Genomic DNA, 14,388 nt, shown 5'->3' on the forward strand with positions numbered 1-14,388 from the left:
CCTACAAAATATACAATTGAATCTTTCTTCCATCCTTCTTATTGCATTGAAGTCACCGAATGACCTTTTAATAGAAATTAGATCTCCTTATAAGTTGTTTTGGTCACCAATATCATGTGGTCTGTAAATATTCGCAAAAGTCATGTCACCACTGATACCAATCCAGGTTCCAATGATAATGATATAATGGTTAAATTTTATTACTTCTTTTTTCTAGAAATAGTTATTGTTCCATATTGAGACTAACCCACCATATATCCCGTCTAATTCAATCCCTTCATAATCATCGTCTTAATCTCCCATTAACCAAATATGTTTATGTAATTAACTGAGGCATGCGAGTTGTGGCTTTGGGGATTTCAAACGTCTCCACCGTATTGGGAGCTACGACGACATTGATTGTAGATTTGAGAACTACGCCCAACAGTTCATCGGCTTGAGCATCACCGACCTGCGTTGATGACTTTGTGTAGGAGTTGATCAGAACCTCCGTTATCGGTGCATTGGATTATATTTATAGGGTGTTAGTTGTCTTTGTGACACTTACTGTTATGCATGTATGTGCGTGTTGTCTTTGTGACTCTTGTTGATATGATTGTATGGTTAGATGTAAGGGTGAAATAGATTCGATACCGGTTGAAAGAGACTGAAGGGTTGAAATAGATCCAGTACCGGTTGAAAGATATCGAAGAGGGTGCAATAGACCCAGTACTGGTTGAAAAAGAACAAAGGGGTGCATTAGACCTAGTACCAGTTGAAAGAGACTGAAAGGGGTGAAATAGACCCAATTATGTTTTAAACTATTATGTATGTATGGTATGGGGTATTTTGTGGAAAATCACTAAATTTTGTGCTTATAGTTTTATATTTATGGTTTCAAGTACTTCCAGTTTGAAATGGAAGGGCCCGACATGATCGCATCGCATCCACCAGCATTCTGCATTTCATGACCTGATTTGTACTCTTAGAACTATTTAATACATTATCACAGTTTGATGGGTTTTGAAATGAATAAATGATGTTATGTTGGTTCTTAAAATGAAATTTTTTTTAGTAATATTTGGGACGTTACAAAAATATATCAATTTAGTTAATTGTTTGTCGTTCATAATGTGTTAAATTTGTGTATATAATTTGAAACATATTGTTGTTGTTCTTGTTGTTCTTTTTGTTGCTATTATTATTATTAATACCCATTTTCACTTTGTTCTTTGGTCAGTTTGGGAATGTGAGATCATCATTGGATAATGGGATCGATACGATGTTTCTCTAATTTTCAAATGTATATATATTTTTTACGGATCCATTTTCTCTAATTCATTGTAACATCCGTGTTTCCTGCAAGATTAGTCGTAGACTGTAATCACTTTGGTCAACTATTTTATATGAATGAATAAGAAAGGATTATTCATATATTTATATGCTTATGTGTTTTAAATGATATTATATAAGTATTTAATAATAAAATAAATAAGATTAAAATAGGCGTCGAAAATAAAATATTATTTTGGACAAATAATATTAACCTAGTGTTAGTATACATAAAAAGGATTATGGATATATAAGGAGCATTCAAATATGAATACGTATAATGAAGTTATGCTTCTTCAAAGTTTCGCAAATAAACCAACACGATTCTGCGTATCGTAAAAAATAAATGTTTTTTGATAAATTATTTTTTAGCCTAAGTGATCTAAATGAAAGTAATAATAGTCGTTAACCTGAGAGCATACATATAGAGAATGTCTAAATCTGACTTCATTAGATGTCACACCCCCGGACCAGACGGCGAAAACGTCCAGAGGTGGGTGACTTCCTTGTACAATATCATAACAATTGAATATAAATGAAACAGAGTAATCCAAATATCATACATTTAGATAACAAACTTACATTGTTTACATGTTGTACTCATCCTTCGATTTACATAAAAGAGATATAAGCGGAAAAATTCTAAACTACAGCTAAATAGCCCTGCATCTGCGTCCCTTGTTACCTGGTTACTAGATCCCTGAGAATACAAGTCGTTTTGAAAAGCATCAACTAAAAAGTTGGTGAGTTCATAAGCATTTTTGTATAAAATAGTTTTACACTTGTTTAGAATCGTTCTCATTGTATCTTCAGAAAATCCGATATTTTCTATGAAATCTTTTGAAGCCTTACTTTGAAAATTATAGATATATGCGTGCATGTAAATACTTTTGTTCATCCTTATAAGGAGTGATCTTTGAAAATTAGTATAGTTTGTAAAGGCGAGTTGTTTTCGAGAATAGTTCTTTTGAATAGTAATAACCAACCGTTTCAGAAAATCCTCTATTTCCAAAAAGAATACAGTTGTAAATCTTGTTTTTCTTATCGGGTATAAGTGAGTGTGCGTTCTAGTTTATCGTTATCGAAATCGTATAAAATCGTTTTACCTCCAGAAAATCATATATTTTCTGCTATAAAATATTCGTAAGTTCTGTTTCCAATTGTGTATACTTGCATGTGTGTGTGTGTGTGTTAGTTTATCGTTTTCAAAATCGTTTACAAAAATTTTCCCCAGAAAAATCCTATGTTTTCTTATTGGTAAAATACCAGTATTAAGACTCTAATACTTGTTAGGTGAAAGAAATCAACATGGCGATTGTGGACATTCTACGCAATGAAAAAGGGACAGTCAACACAACAAATGTGGACCATCACTACCATGCGTAGGACAGTCAACACAACATGCCAAAATTTATTTATGACGTTTTCCTTACATAAATTTCTAGCTAACATAACGTATTCTAGTGAGTCGTTATAACCATACTAATATGATCGAGACCTGTTTTGGCGTTTCTCAAGCGCCCTTGTTTTGTTAAAGACATTTGTCACCCTAGACTGGTCGGTCTACCTGTAGCGAACAGTGAAGGTGCGGGGTGTCAACCCCATATAGATCTATAACAAAATTCCCGCTCTCCCTCCAGGAGACTCTGGCTATAACTCCTTACAGGACTTTAGACGTACGCTAATATTTTTATATTTAGGTACTTTTGAGATTTGTCTGACTAGAATACTAATAACCTTTTGAGCAATCGATTGAGATCTATTATTTGTTAGAAAAAATAATGATATTCTCCCCCCCCCCCCAAAAAAAAAACAATAAAACTTTAAGAAAAGGTGGGGTATGAAGCTCACCTTGAGTTAGTTGATGAGTTGTTTGGAATGATGGAGTGAAGATCTCAAGCTTAGACCTTTGGATGAGATAAGGAACTTCCTGGGAGGAATGATGTCCTAAAGGTGATCGTCACATATTATTATAAATAAAATAATATGGATTCATTTTGAAAATTACATAACATGTTAGATGAGTGGAGAAACTTACTTAAAACTCTAGAGAGAAGTTGAGAAATCTTGCTTTCAGCAATATCCTTGATTTTTGCTCTTGGGAGGGGTATGTGAGAGAATTGGAGAGAAGTGAGAGGAAATGTGAAGCCCCATTTTCTTTTTACTGTCGTTGCTTCAAGATTATAAGAAGAGGAAGGAACTTTGGTGCATGGGGATCTGATGGTTCATGCATGGTTATCTGGTGGTTAAAACATTAGATACTGTGATTTACATGGGAAATGGAAGATTACATCAAATCAAAATGTCAAACCTCCTTGTCCTTATCTTTTGTTTTAGGATAAGATCTTCATAAATCCTAAACTTTTATTTTATGTAAATATGATTTAAATAATCAAATTTGGCATAAAATAGAGGTTTTGGGGTCTAAGTTACGAAAAACACGCGTTTGATGGGATTCTCGACGTCAAAATACCCCAAAATGGAGAAAAAGTCCGAAATAATCCAAAATCCGAAGTCAAAAGGTGAATTCCCGAGCCACATAATAATTTCCGAAGCTCCTCTTAGAATTCTGAAGTGGAGGGTTAGGTATACAAGGGTCTGAAGTGGAAACCAAGGAGTTTCGGAGGCGATGGGCGAGTTCCGAAGCCATCAGCGAAGTCCGGAGTCAGGTGCGAATTTGGTCGGTTCGAACAGAGGTGCGAGGCTGGCTAGACTTCCGAAGCAGGTCTTTAAGCGAGGTCTTCCGGAGTCAACCCTTCCGGAGTAGCGAGGAGATCCGAAGCAAGGGGAGGTTCCGAGATGCAATTCTTCTTGGCTCCTTAGATGGCATTCCGGACTAAGAGGGTTCCGGACCAAGAGGGTTTCCGGCCAAGAGGTTCAGGACCAAGAGGGTTCCGGACCAAGAAGAGTCCGGACCAAGAGGGTTCTGGACCAAGAGAGTCCTATTGGGTTTTCTCCTTATGTTTTGAGCTGTTTCGACCGAGGAAGGTACTTAGAGAGATTTGAGATACGTGGAGAGATTTGGGAGAGATTTCACATACTTGGAGAGATTTAAGAGAGATTTCACATACTTGGAGAGATTTAGGAGGGATTCGATATACTTGGAGAGATTTGGGAGAGATTTCATATACTTGGAGAGATTTAGGAAGGATTCAATATACTTGGAGAGATTTTGGAGAGATTTCACATACTTAGAGAGATTTGGGAGAGATTTCACATACTTGGAGAGATTTAGGAGGGATTCGATATACTTGGAGAGATTTCACATACTTGGAGAGATTTGTGAGAGATTTCACATACTTGGAGAGATTTGGGAGAGATTTCACATACTTGGAGAGATTTAGGAGGGATTCAATATACTTGGAGAGATTTGCATTCTAACACAACATGGCTCATTAGGAACTCATATTGTACACTTAAATGTGTTAGCATAAGTCTCACAATAGTCCCTGCTTACCTGAGGACGGAATTTACTAGCCAAAAATGCTAGTGGTGACAGCATCCCCCCGTTAGAGGGAATTTCATCCCAAAATTCTTTCGAAAGATAGGGTCATGAGTGTGGAAATAAGTGAGGGTACTTTTGATCTATCTGATCTTTGCGTTCTAAAGTGAATACCGGCTCACGCCTAGCATTCCCTTGAACCTTCACCATCGGGATGCGGCTTTGTTTTGTGTGCTTAACTTTTTCTATCTATAGTCTCGATAGGTTGATCAACTATTAGGAGGTTCTAGCTTACCTTAATCTTGTCTAGTTGAACTGAGAGGGTTTTGTCCGATATACACTTCTTAGGTTCGACACATGGAACACAGGGTGTACGTTACTAAGCTTGGAGGCTAGTTGGAGTTTGTAGGTTACCGGACCGATCCGTGTGAGGATCTCAAATGATCTGGTGTATCGGGGATTTAGTTTACCTTTCCTTTGAAATCGTGTCATCCTTCCCCAAGGGAAGATCTTTAAGAATACCCTGATCCCGTACTTGGGATTCTAAGGCTTTAATATGTTATCTACATAGCTCTCTTGTTGGCTTTACGATATTTGGAATCGTGTTCGGGTTTGACTATCTTTTTTGTGGTTTCTCGAATAATCTTGTGTCTAGTGAGTATGCTATTGAGTGTTTTTCATCTTTTCAGTTGGGTGTCTCTCACCTCATCCCAACAGATGATGATCTGCATTTCCGGCCACGCGGGGCCTTGAAGGATGCAACTCCTATGCTCGGGTGGCAGTTGTTGGTATATGAGTACTTGATTAGGGATTTGTCTAGCATTAGCCGAAGCTTCGAGTGCGTGATTTAGGGACAGGTGGGTCTCTCAAGCCTTGCCAATGTCTATTACACATGCTTCTCTCCGGGGTGCGGATTCTTGTTTACCTCGATCTTGTCAAGTGGGATTTCTAGGGCTTCGATGGTCTGACACTTATGAGTGTTGAATATATGGAATGTGAAATGTCTAAACTGATTTCTTAGGTTAATCAGAGGCTATGGGTTATTAGGCCTTTCTCAGCGAGGACTTTTGAACGGTCTTCTAGGGATTGGGATCCTGGTGTCCTAGAAGTAGAGTTTTCTGGACTTTAAGAGTTGGTATTATGGTCACCAAGGTTGAGTTTGCGTGTAATGTAGTTAACTTTATGAGTCTTAGATTATCTTGGGGGTTATCTCTTATGGTTTTTCGGGCTATTGGTAGGTCGACCTTTTCCAGTTCCTTGCTGGTGGTTGACGAATCTCCGATTCGGGGTGAGGAGTATCGATCCTTGAGGATGGGTTTGTTTGGCGTACTTGTAGTCAGTGGTACTTATGGTAATTTCGTCTTTCTCCCTTATAAGTTAGATAGGTACATTTTTTGGTTAGGGATTGGGTCTGATGTTTCCTTTACATAATATGCCGATCTTATGATCAAACACTATTTGTTCTTGTGACGGTGCTAAGTGGTATCAGGTGTTTGATTATTGGGGTGGTTCCAGGAGTCGGGGTGATTCTATCTCCATTTAGCACATGGTTGAGGTTTCCAAAGGGATTTTAGGAACCCTTGGAGGAAGTTTGGAAGCATTTCGGACTCCCTTGATGCCCTTTGCTTCTTGATTTTCAATCTTTATTAGGCTAGGGAGGGGCATGGTATTTCATACACCAGAAGTTAAGTGTCTGGTTGCTAAGGATTTGTCGTTACCGGATGGAAGAGTTTGTTGAGTAGAACGAAAGTCTATTTGTAGTGCTCGAGGTTTGTAAGGTGAGAATCAAGCCTATTTGTGTCCACTGATGGCATTGGACTCCTTGCTACAACAGGTGTTTCATCGATTTGGGGAGTATTGGTTGTTAGGAATGACAGGGTGTTCTACGTTCATGTTCTTATCACTAATAGTTTTGCTGTTGTTGTTTCCATTGGGTCTATTTGTTTCTACTTGCTAGGCATTTTAGCAACACAGAGATGCTGCTATAAGTCTAGGGAATTCGTAATCTGAATTCTGCCAGGTTCTTCCACTATAGCTGGATGTGACCTAACCGTACATACTTAGGATTTTTAAAGATAATTGACTGCGGGGTTCTGTCATAATCATTATTCATCCCAGGGACAGGAAATAAGGCATAATTGCATGCTCCTAGTTTGTGGAGTCCTAACTATGTACTAACATTCCTATGGAACCATCATGGTCCATTCGCTAGGATCTCTAGTTTCTATGTGTCTTACAGGGTTTGCTCGAATGGGGAAATAGTTTTTGATTATGTTTTCAATTGGCAAAACCTTTTTGCGAAAATTCGTTATATCAAGTTTAGTGTTTGTAATGTGCCAGAAATCTCGGTAAGGTTTCTTATCATCTCTTCCTGTCTAGTTGTCAATTCCTTCGTCAGTCATCTCGGTTGGACAACCTCTCTTGAAATGTCCTGTATCACAGCACTTGTGACAAACTGGACTTATCCCTGGGTTGAGGGTTGGAGTGATGTATGGGGTCGGGGCCCTACAGTAGCGGGAGGTGTGCCCCATCATGTTGCAACTATTGCAACGAAATGTTTGGCAGGCTCCCCAATGATGGTGTTTGCACTTATTGCAGGGTGGACTGTTCCCAAGGTATGGTTGTCTCAATGTGGGAGGAGTAGGGTTAGTAGGGGTAGGGGCTGATCCCACTTGTTGCCTTTTAGTAAGCCTCTAAGTCGAACTGCCTCCTTTTTTATTCCTGAACTTTCGTTTCTCGTTCTTAAGTTTAGGTTTTTGAGTGCATTTGTGAGTTGTCCTTCGTTGGTTTCCTTAGTTATTGTTACGGTTGAAGTTATCGACACTACTTCCAACTTCGTTTGTGTCGTTGGCATTGAACTATTGAAGTATGTCATGACGGCTGCCACAGCTGCTGTTACAGTGGCTTGGAAAGTGGCGGAGTCTATTCATAGGAAAGGTGCATGGTCAGGGTACTGGTTGTCTTCATGAGAAGACATGACTCTGTTGCACACGAAAAGTGGTCTTGTAAGTACTCGTAGATAGTTTAAAGTGAGTTTACTCGTATAATCTTAATGTACTGGTGTTAATTGTGTCAACCTATATCCCCATGATGCAGTTATGGTAAAGAGTGGAAACATGTATTGTCTGACGTAAAGTCCGCCAAACTAGCACATAGATAGCAATAGGGTTATCGAATTCGGTTGTATGGATTTTTTTGGAGGGCGTACTCCTCTTAGTTTACTACTATTACTGGTTTCGATTTAGGTCATTATGAACCTACGGCGTGTAGTGTGGTGATCCTATTTTACCAACATGGCGCACAGAGTGCTTGGCCATTTCACTTATATTATGAGTGCCCTTTTTGTGCTCCTTACACTGCTGATGCTGTCCTTGCCTTGATTGTTATGAGTTGTGGTCTCCAAATGATCACTGCCTAGTTTTCTGGTCTTACTTGTGGGTTTTACAAGGTATTTGGAATGGTGTTCTTGTTACTCGTGGGGGATCGGATTTACATTCCTATATATCGGGCATTGTTTATGGTCTCCATTACTCCATGAAAGAGGGTTGGAAACCGGGAGTCAATTCGGGTTACTTATGGCCCAAACAGATGTCTAGTTCGTGAGGGTGTTGGCTATCGGAGTTCAGTGCACGTCGGTTGTGGGTCGAATTGTCTTTTGTGGAGATGTGCCCTGAACCGGGTAGGAGTCAGTCCCTAAGCTTGTCTTTGTGTGGGTATTGTTTTGTTTCTAGGTATGTCCATTCCAGGGGCACTTATATTGGGTGGTTACGTATCTGGGAAGAGAGAGACAAAAGGGCCTCTGGTCTACTCTCAATTGGGTAAAGTTCATCAAGGGTTTCCTTGGCGCTTTCATCCTTGTTGGTCTCTTAGTCGGAATCCTCCCTTTCACGATTCACCTCTGGGTATCCCTTAGGGTCCACTTCTGGGTTTTCCCCATAGACTTCTTTTGGTCTCTCTTTGCCCCATCCGCCAATCACCGTGACAGGGTAGTAGAAGTCTTGGTGAGGAATTTCAACTATGTCGTTGGTGCAAGAGTCGCGGCACAAGATATATGGGAATAGTTTATGTGTGGGAGGGGTTTATAGTATCCTAAAATACTCCTATAGTATTTTAAACTTGATGTTCGATTCAAATATTATTTTGTGCGCACAGTTGGTAGGTTTTAAGTTTGCTGCAACACCACCATCACTCCCAAGCACATGTTGGTCATATCTCAAATAAATATAGTTGATCAGGTTATATTTATCCCAGATATGATTACATAACTGCCCAGGTTTCACTGTAGTGTTCAACCTTTAGTTCTTTTGGTTTTCTTCTCGTTATGATACTGGGTTAGTAATTATGTATACTTTTATAATATACTTTATCTTTTTAAAGTATATTTTTAGGCAGAGTGTTTTTTAGTCGCATTGTATTTATAGTTGTATATCTTGTATGGCTAGATATACTAGTTAGCTATAAACAATGCTCTGATACCAATCTGTCACACCCCCAGACCATACGGCGGAAACGTCCGGAGGTGGGTGACTTCTTTGTACAGTATCATAACAATTGAATATAAATGAAACAGAGTAATCCAAACATCATACATTTAGATAACAAACTTACATTGTTTACATGTTGTACTCATCCTTCGATTTACATAAAAGAGATATAAGCGGAAAAATTCTAAACTACAGCTGAATAGCCCTGCATCTGCGTCCCTTGTTACCTGGTTACTAGATCCCTGAGAATACAAGTCGTTTTGAAAAGCATCAACTAAAAAGTTGGTGAGTTCATAAGCATTTTTGTATAAAATAGTTTTACACTTGTTTAGAATCATTCTCATTGTATCTTTAGAAAATCCGATATTTTCTATGAAATCTTTTGAAGCCTTACTTTGAAAATTATAGATATATGCGTGCATGTAAATACTTTTGTTCATCCTTATAAGGAGTAATCTTTGAAAAGTAGTATAGTTTGTAAAGGCGAGTTGTTTTCGAGAATAGTTCTTTTGAATAGTAATAACCAACCGTTTTAGAAAATCCCCTATTTCCAAAAAGAATACAGTTGTAAATCTTGTTTTTCTTATCGGGTATAAGTGAGTGTGCGTTCTAGTTTATCATTATCAAAATCGTATAAAATCGTTTTCCCTCCAGAAAATCATACATTTTCTGCTATAAAATATTCGTAAGTTCTGTTTCCAATTGTGTATACTTGCATGTGTGTGTGTGTTAGTTTATCGTTTTCAAAATCGTTTACAAAAATTTCCCCAGAAAAATCCTATGTTTTCTTATTGGTAAAGTAGCAGTATTAAGACTCTAATACTTGTTAGGTGAAAGAAATCAACATGGCGATTGTGGACATTCTACGCAATGAAAAAGGACAGTCAACACAACAAATGCGGACCATCAATACCATGCATAGGACAGTCAACACAATGTGCCAAAATTTATTTATGAGGTTTTCCTTACATAAATTTCTAGCTAACATAATGTATTCTAGTGAGTCGTTATAACCATACTAATATGATCGAGACCTGTTTTGGCGTTTCTCAGGCGCCCTTGTTTTGTTAAAGACATTTGTCACCCTAGACTGGTCGGTCTACCTGTAGCGAACAACGAAGGTGCAGGGTGTCAACCCCGTATAGATCTATAACAAAATTCCCGCTCTCCCTCCAGGAGACTCTGGCTATAACTCCTTACAGGACTTTAGACGTACGCTAATATTTTTATATTTAGGTACTTTTGAGATTTGTCTGACTAGAATACTAATAACCTTTTGAGCAATCGATTGAGATCTATTATTTGTTAGATAAAATAATGATATTCGTACTCATTGAATAGAAATATCGTTTTCATTCCATCTCGTTTATTGTACTTATTAATTGGGTGCCTTGTGTTCGTTCCGTTTCGTTTATTGAAAAATAAGTCATTTTGAACGTTTATCAGAATGGCCCACTATTATCAGAGTTGGCAAAAATGGTCTTTCCCTTCTATAAATTGTCGGCTCAGGCCCATATTAGCCAAAAGAAAAAGTGTCAAGTTATAGTTTAAGTAAATTTGTGACTGCAGGTTATGACACGCATTTTCTGTTTTATGACATATAGAACATTACTTATGTTCCTGAAGGTTTTACGACAGTAGTTTATGACATGAAAATACTTTTGTCTTGAAAACTCTGTTTACGTATAATGTTCTTGGTAGGATTATTATTGTTAAATAACTATAAATAATCTCTAGTAGATTTGTTAATCTGGTACAAAGTCATGAGTATGACATAATGTTCCAAGATAACCCTTATGTTTATGTTTGGCCAAAAATGATCCAAAATAATATTATTTCCATAATTTAATTATTTTCAAAATATTTTGTCCCACAACTTGTTTCAGTTAATCTTGAAGCAACACCTTATAGTTGTTATAATAATTTGTGACTTATACTTGGTAACATACTTGTTCTTGTTTTCAAACATGATTTCAGGAACATAATCCAAACTCTTGAGACTTAATCAAAATCTCGAGTTTTTTTTCTTTGGACTATTTATATGGGGTTTCATACTTTAGCACAGGTAATAATGGCATGCATACACAATAAGGAAATAGTGTATGATTTATGCAAGACTTTGACTTGTATTCTCCCCCCCCCCCCCCCCAAAAAAAAAAAAAAACAATAAAACTTTGAGAAAAGTTGGGGGTATGAAGCTCACCTTGAGTTAGTTGATGAGTTGTTTGGAATGATGGAGTGAAGATATCAAGCTTAGACCTTTGGTTGAGATGAGGAACTTCCTGGGAGGAATATTGTCCTAAAGGTGATCATCACATATTATTATGAATAAAATAATATGGATTCATTTTGAAAATTACATAACATGTTAGATGAGTGGAGAAACTTACTTAAAACTCTAGAGAGAAGTTGAGAAATCTTGCTTTCAACAATATCCTTGATTTTTGCTCTTGGGAGGGGTATGTGAGAGAATAGTAGAGAAGTGAGAGGAAATGTGAAGCCCTATTTTCTTTTTACTGTTGTTGCTTTAAGAGTATAAGAAAAGGAGGGAACATTGGTTCATGGGGATCTAATGGTTCATGCATGGTTATCTGGTGGTTAAAACATTGGATACTGTGATTTGCATGGGAAATGGAAGATTACATCAAATCACAGGGTCAAACCTCCTTGTCCTTCTCTTGATTTAGGATAAGCTCTTCATAAATCCTAAACTTTTCTTTTATGTAAATATGATTTAAATAATCAAAGTTGGCATAAAATAGAGGATTTAGGGGTCTAAGTTACGAAAAACATGCGTTTGATGGGATTCCTGACATCAAAATACCCCAAAATGGAGAAAAAGTCCGAAATAGTCCAAAATTCGGAGTCAAAAGGTGAATTCTGGAGCCACATAACAATTTTCGAAGCTCCTCTTAGAATTCCGGAGTGAAGGGTTAGGTATGCGAGGGTCCGAAGTGTAAACCAAGGAGTTCCGGAGGCGTTGGGCGAGTTCCGAAGTCATCAGCGAAGTCCGGAGTCAGGTGCGAATTTGGTCGGTCCGGACCGAGGTGCGAGGCTAGCCAGACTTCCGAAGCAGGTCGTTAAGCGAGGTCTTCTGGAGCAACGAGGAGATCCGAAGCAATGGGAGGTTCTGAGATGCAATTCTTCTTGGCTCCTTAGAAGGCATTCCGGACTAAGAGGGTTCCTGACCAAGAAGGTTTCCGGCCAAGAGGTTCAGGACCAAAAGGGTTCCGGATCAAGAAGAGTCCGGACCAAGAGGGTCCTATTGGGTTTTCTCCTTATGTTTTGAGCTGTTTTCGACTGAAGAAGGTACTTAGAGAGATTCGAGATACATGGAGAGATTTGGGAGAGATTTCACATACTTGGAGAGATTTGGGAGAGATTTCACATACTTGGAGAGATTTAGGAGGGATTCGATATACTTGGAGAGATTTCATATAGGAGTTACGAATTCCGCAGCGATTTCTAACAGTCTAAGCCTATCAAAACTATAAATTTTTTATAGAGTGAGAATTAGTTGTTGGGATCTAAATTGAAGTTGTAGATATCGTTGAGAGATTTATGAGTATATAAAGAACGTCAAAAACAGAGCTCGTATGAAGAAGTTAAGTCATTTTGAAAACCTGGAAAAATTATGCGCATGAAGTGCATGGCATGCGCTGATGAAGTGGCACTATGAGAGGGCACCACGTGGCATGGTCAGGATCCACTTCCTACGAGAGACACATTGATGTGTCTCCACAAAAGCACAACATGTGGCTCCATAAGAGTGTGACATGTGTCACCTTCTAGATGGAGGCGAGGTAGTTGAACGGTGACGCAACGCATGGCAGAAGGCCACTAGAACCAACAGGACCCAAGGCGCGGCGTGCCCTATGGTATGCTCGACACGCATTTCTTTTCTAGTCTATAAATAGCCCGTTTCATATAACATTTAATCCCCACACCCCTACTACCCTTCTCTCTCTATAATTCTCTATTTTTATCCCTTTTTCCTTCGTTTTTGTCCTACCGTGCCTTGCAACAATCCTGAGTGCTCAGCTAGTATTAATCTATGATTAGGAGTTCTTGAGTTAGTATTATGCTCGCTTAGATCCCGGTTCTCATTGAAAACACTAAGTAAGCAAGCTACACTTCCTCTGCTTCCATGTAATTTATGATTAGAGTGATAAGTCGTTACTTGGAACTTATTATTAATATTTATCAATGATTCCAGTTCCTTATACAAATTGATCTACTTATGGGAGAGTTTCCTAGCATGGTCATGTCGGCTTGGTTGTTGGATTTCAGAAAAGCTATATGTCGAAATGGTCCTGCCTCCCAGCTGTCATAGCTGACTGATCCTTACTTTATAGATCTTGAAGTAGACTTTGGGATTGTTGAGAAACTTAAACCCTTAGGATAATAGTTCCATGAAGTATGAAATTAGACTAGGACTTAGCTTTATATACATCTAGGTATTTTGGAAAAGGTGTAAGGCAAAGCTCTGCCTGATTCACCAATCGCCAGACACATTTGTCAGGTGAGTGCATAGTTATTATCAAGAACATAATCTTAATCTAAAAATTATTAATAGTATTAAGTATTATTAAATGTTTACCTTTATTATATATGTTATGTTTTATTCATATAAATATGATAATTAGATTAGTAACTGTATTTGGAATTGTTTTCCTTTAGTTATAAGTATTGCCTTAGGTTTAAGAATAAGACTCGTAAAGGTTGCTTAGGTCCAATAATCGAGATAGAATGTGAGATCAAAACGGAGTGAAGTCCTCCTCTTTCTTGGATGACCAAAAATGATGGGTCTAGATTAGACAATTGGCAAGTATGTCTGGGTCATCATCCAGAGTAGATGACAACACCTGACTATTCTAGTCAGTCTAGTGAATTACGTATCTAGCATGGACTTCTAACCCATTGACGTAGATAAAATGTGATACCCCATTTATCAAATCTCTGAAAATTGGTTGCCTTATATGACTTACATCAGCCAAGGACACCCCTAGCTGTGTAATCAAACAGATACTCAGACTATTCATAAGGTAAGGTGATTCTTCCTAATGATTGTCGAACTAGGATCCATGAGGATCGACTAGGTTGGGTAGTTAGTCTAAGGTCATATTTTATATACATTTATATTATCTAAAT

Source organism: Lactuca serriola, chromosome 6, assembly GCF_051521515.1.
Source record: "Lactuca serriola cultivar US96UC23 chromosome 6, Lser_US96UC23_V15, whole genome shotgun sequence".
In the NCBI taxonomy this organism is placed as follows: domain Eukaryota; kingdom Viridiplantae; phylum Streptophyta; class Magnoliopsida; order Asterales; family Asteraceae; genus Lactuca; species Lactuca serriola.